Source organism: Loxodonta africana, unplaced genomic scaffold (assembly GCF_030014295.1).
Source record: "Loxodonta africana isolate mLoxAfr1 unplaced genomic scaffold, mLoxAfr1.hap2 scaffold_113, whole genome shotgun sequence".
Taxonomy (NCBI): domain Eukaryota; kingdom Metazoa; phylum Chordata; class Mammalia; order Proboscidea; family Elephantidae; genus Loxodonta; species Loxodonta africana.
This window is the reverse complement of record NW_026974876.1, coordinates 377,544-383,543: the sequence shown is the minus strand read 5'-3', so window position 1 is coordinate 383,543 and position 6,000 is coordinate 377,544.

The following is a 6,000-nucleotide window of genomic DNA, read 5'->3' as shown; positions in this document are numbered from 1 at the left end:
TTTCAAGAATGGTTTTAGTTTTGACAGACAGTCTGGGGGTCATGACCTCTGGGGTACCTCCATCTCAGTCAGACCATTATGTCTGGTCTTTTTACTGGAATTTGAGGTCTGCATCCCACTTTTCTCCTGCTTCATCAGGGATTCTCTGCTATGTTCCCCTTCAGTGCAGTTATTGGTGGTAGCCAGGCACCATCTGGTTCTTCTGGTCTCAGGCTGATGGAGTCTCTGCTTTATGTAGCCCTTTCTTTCTCTTGGGCACCCCTTGGACACAGTCCCCTGGAGGGACAGTGGCAGGGCTGGCAGTAGCATTCAGGATGCAGTTTCCTCAGGGGGAGACAGCAAGTCTCACAGTCTACTCACAACTCCGGAACCAGAGAAGAACAGTGCTGTTGGCAAAAGCTAAGTACTTGCATTCGTTTTACTGTGCGCTCAGCCCCCAAGATGGCTTCAGTAGCTGTAGATTTCCCTGCACCTGAGATAGGTGTTGCTGTGCAGCCTGAGCCATTCTCCTGGCCTTGGAGAAGGAATAAATTAACAATTGGGGGAAAAGATAATCTGCCAGCTCCACTAAGCTGGGAAGCTCAGGACAGAAGAAGCTCCTTTCCAGGCACAAATGATCCACGGACTTTGAATACCTTCCACCCCTGCATGGACCTGTGTAGGCCCATTTTGGGAGATTAGGCCCTTGTTACTGCAGTGGTGTATGTGCTTTGTATCCAACTTCAACTGTGTCACCTTGCGGTGGAGAGGTGTGTTTTTGATGTTTGACACTGCTCTGCCTATGAAACAGGGTCCTCACCTACCTACATTGGGAGCCTGAGAACTGGTGGCTCCACCCACATCATCTAGACACCCACAACAGGGGTCCGGGATAACAGGTGCTTCCCAGTCCTTACAAACAAAAGCATAGGGTGCCTGTGGTCTGACTGCAGAACCCACCTACCTGTGCACTATAGAAACAGAGGTGCACTTTCCTCACAGATACTTGGGAGATGGTTCTCAGCCCCCGTCTTTGTTCAGAGTGTGACCCCCTGCTGCAACCAGATACCTGTGTCTACAACAATCACCCCTCCCCATATAAGACTATAGGACGTGAGGACCTACAATTGATGACCAACTACCTAGACACCTGAGCTGAATCTATACAAGAAAAGTGAATGGACTCCTAGGCTCATATACCTGGTAACAGCTCTAGCCATCTGGTGACAGGATGTGAAATCTTGAAAGTTGCAAATGATCAAGCAAGCTCACTCAAGCAGCCTATTTGGGCATATCAAAACAAAACAAAGCAAAAAGCTAGGATACAGTAGGCAAAAGTAAAAAAATAAAATAAAATAACTTATAGATGGCTCAGAGACAGCAGTCAATATCAAATCACATAAAGAAGCAGACCATGATCACTTCAACAATCTCTCAAAACAAAGAATCAAGGAATCTTCCAGATGAAGGTGTTTTCCTGGAATTACCAGATGTAGAATACAAAAGGTTAATATACAGAACTTTCAAGAGATCAGGGAGATCAGGCAAAATGCAGAACAAGCCAAAGAACACACAGATAAAGTAGCTGAAGAAACTAAAAAGTTTACTCAAGAACATAAAGAAAAATTTAACAGGCTGCAACAATCCATAGAAAGAAAGCAATCAGGAATTCAGGAGATTAACAATAAAATTACAGAATTAGACAACTCAGTAGACAGAGGAACAGTATTGAGGAAATGGAAAGCAGAATTGGTGAGATTGAAGATAAATAATGTGGCACCAATATATTTGAAGAAAAATCAGATAAAATTATTTTTAAAAAACATGAAGAAACCCTAAGAATCATGTGGGGCTCTATCAAGAGAAATAACCTATGAGTGATTGAAGTATCAGATTAGGGAGGGATAACAGAAAAGACAGAGAGAATTGTTGAAGATTTGTTGGCAGAAAACTTCCTTGATACCATGAAAGATGAGCAGCAGATATCTATCCAAAATGCTCATTGAACCCCACATAAGGTAGATCTCAAAAGAAAGTCACCCAGACATATTATAAAGAAACTTGCCAAAACCAAAGACAAAGAGAGAATTTTAAGAGTGGCTAGGAATAAATGAAAAGTCACCTACAAAGGAGACTCAATAAGAATAAGCTCAGACTACTCAAGAGAAACCATGCAGGGAAGAAGGCAATGGGATGACTTATATAAAGTGATGAAGGAAAAAAATTGCCAGCCAGCATCATATTATATCCAGCAAAACCGTCTCTCAAATATGAAGGTGAAATTAGGACATTTCCAGATAAACAGAAGATTAAGGAATTTGTTAAAAAAAAAAAAAAACTACAAGAAGTACTAAGGAGGGTTTTCTGGTAGAAAATCAACAATATCAGATATCAACCCAAGACTAGAATGCAGGACAGAGCAACCAGATATCAACCCAGGCAGGGAAATTACAAAAATAAATCAAGATAAAAAAATGCTCAGAACAGGGAAACAGTGATGTTATTATGTAAACGATGACAATACTAAAATAATAAAGAGGGAGTGAAAAATGTAGTCATAGATCTTTCACACAGAGAGATAGTCAAGGGGATAGAAAGAAGTAAAAGTTAGGTTTAAACTTAGAAAAATAATGGCAAATATTAAGGTAACCAAAAAGGAGACTAACAATCCTACACATCGAAATAAAATACAAGAAAAACATAACAACTCGGGAAAAAAAAAATCAACAATGAATAAGAGGAAAAGACAATATACAAAGAAAAACTACTCAGTACAAAAAATTAAGCAGAAAAAAGAAACTCGACAACATACAAAAAAAGATATCAAAATGATGGCAGAAAACTCATAACTACCATAATTACGCTGAATGTAAATGGACTAAATGCACCAATAGAGACAGAGAGTGAAAGAATGGATTAAAAAACACGATCCATCTATATGCTGCCTACAAGAGACACTCCTTAAAGACACAAACAAACTAAAACCAAAGGATGGCAAAAATATATATCAAGCAAACAACAATCAAAAAAGAGCAAGAATGGCAATATCAATTTCTGACAAAATAGACTTTAAAGTTAAATTCACCAAAAAGGATAAGGAAGGACACTATATAATGATTAAACAGACAACATACCAGGAGGATATCACCATATTAAATATATACACACCCAATGACAGGGCTTCAAGATACATAAAACAAACTCTAACAGCATTGTAAAGTGAGATAGACAGCTCCACAATAATATTAGCTGACTTCGACATACCACTTTGGTGAAGAACAGAACATTCAGAAAGAAGCTCAGTAAAGACATGGAAGATCTAAATGCCACAATCAACCAACTTGACTTCACATACATATACAGAACACTCCACCCAACAGCAGCCAAGTATACTTTCTTTTCCAATGCATATGGAACATTCTCTGGGAGAGACCAGATATTAGGCCATAAAGCACACCTTAACAGAATCCAAAACATCAAAATATTGCAAAGCATCTTCTCTGACCAGGAAGCTATAAAAGTAGAAATCAAAAACAAAAAAAAAAGCAGGGAAATGAAATCAACCACTCAGAACCTGAGCATACCTTACTTAAAAACGACTGGGTTATAGAAGAAATTAAGGATGGAATAAAGAAATTCACAGTATCCAATGAGAATGAAAACACTTCCTACCAGAACCTTTGAGACACAGGTAAAGCATGCTCAGAGGTCAATTTATAGCAATACATGCACACATTCAAAAAGGAGAAAGGGCCAAAATCAAAGAATTATCCCTACAACTTGAACAAACAGAAAGAGAGCAACAAAAGAAACCCTCAGGCATCAGAAGAAATTAAATAATAAAAAGTAGAGCAGAATTAAATGAAATAGAGAACAGAAAAAAAAGTTGAAAGAGTTAACAAGACCAAAAGCTGGTTCTTTGAAAAAATTAACAAAATTGCTAAAACATTGGCCAAACGGACAGAAGAAAAAAAGGAGAAGAAGCAAATTACCCAACATCACAACAGACCCAACTGAAATTAAAAGAATCATATCAGATTAGTATGAAAAATCATACTCTAACAGCTTTGAAAACCTAGAAGAAATGGATGAATTTCTAGAAACACATTGCCTACCTAAACTAACAGAAACAGAGGTAGAACAATTAAATAAACCCATAACAGAAGGAGAGGTTGAAAAAGGTAATTAAAAAAATTAAAAATCTCCCAACAACAACAACAACAAAGCCCTGGCCCTGACAGCTTCCCCGGTGAGTTCTACCAAACTTTCAGGGAAGAGTTAACAGTACTACTAGTAAAGGTATTTTAGAGCATTGAAAAAGATGGAATACTCCCAAACTCATTCTATGAAGCCAGCATATCCCTGATACCAAAACCAGGTAAAGACACCACACACACACACACAAAATTACAGACCTATATTCCTCATGAACTTAGATGCAAAAAACCTCCACAAAATTCTATCCAATAGAATTCAATAACATATCAAAAAAATAATTCACCATGACCACATGGGATTCATACTAGGTATGCAGGGATGGTTCAACATTAGAAGAACAATCAAAGTAATCCACCATATAGGTAAAACAAAGAACAAGAACCACATGATCTTATCAATTGATGCAGAAAAGGCATTTGACAAAGTCCAACACCCATTCATGAGAAAAACTCTCAGAAAATAGGAATAGAAGGAAAATTCCTCAACACAATAAAGGGCATTTATATAAAGCCAACAGCCAACATCACCCTAAATGGAGAGACTCTGAAAGCATTCCCTTGAGATGGGGAACCAGACAAGGATGCCCTTTATCACGACTCTTATTCAAAGGTGTGCTGGAGCTCCTAGCCAGAGCAATTGGGCCAGATAAAGAAATAAAGGGCATCCAGATTGGTAAACAAGAAATAAAAGTATTTCTATTTGCAGATGACTTGATCTTATACAGAGAAAACCCAAAACAATCCTCAAGAAAACTACTGAAACTAATATAAGAGTTCAGCAGAATATCAGGATACAAGATAAACATACAAAAATCAGTTGGATTCCTCTACACCAACAAAAAGAACATCAAAGAGAGAAATCACCAAATCAATGCCATTTACAGTAGCCCCCAAGAAGATAAAATACTAGGAATAATATTGTAACCAGAGACATAAAAGACCTATACAAACAAAACTACAAGACACTACTAAAAGAAATCAAAAGAGACTTACGTAAGTGGACAAACATACCTTGATCATAGATAGGAACTCTGAACATTGTAAAAATGTCTCTTCTACTGAAAGCGATCTATAGATATGCTGCAATTCCAATCCAAATTCCAAGGACATTTTTTAATGTGATGGAGAAACAAATCACCAACTTCATATGGAAGGGAAAGAGGCCCCAGATAAATAAAGCATTACTGAAAAAGAAGAACAAAGTGGGAAGCATCACACTACCTGATTTTAGAACTTATTATACCACCATAGTAGTCAAAACAGCCTGGTACCGGTACAGCAGCAGACACATAGACCAATGGAACAGAATTGAGAATCCAGACATAAATCCATTCACTTATTAGCTGATATTTGATAAAGGCTCAAAGTTAGTTAAACGGGGGAAAGACAGCCTCTTTAACAAATGGTCCTGGCATAACTGGATATCCCTCCACAAAAAAATGAAACAAGATCCATACCTCACACCATGCACAAAAACTAACTGAAAATGGATCAAAGACCTAAATATGAAATCTAAAATGATAAAAATCATGGAAGAAAAAACAGGGACAACACTAGGAGCCCTAATACATAGCATAAACAGTACAAAAAACATTACTAACAATGTACAAGCACCCAAAGAAAAATTAGATAACTCCTAATAATCAAACACTTATGCTCATCCAAAGTCTTCCCCAGAATAGTGAACTGATTACCGACAGACTGGGAAACAGTTTTTAGCTATAACATTTCCGATCAGCATCTGATCTCTAAAATCTACATGATAATGCAAAAACTCAACAACAAAAAGACAAATAACCCATTT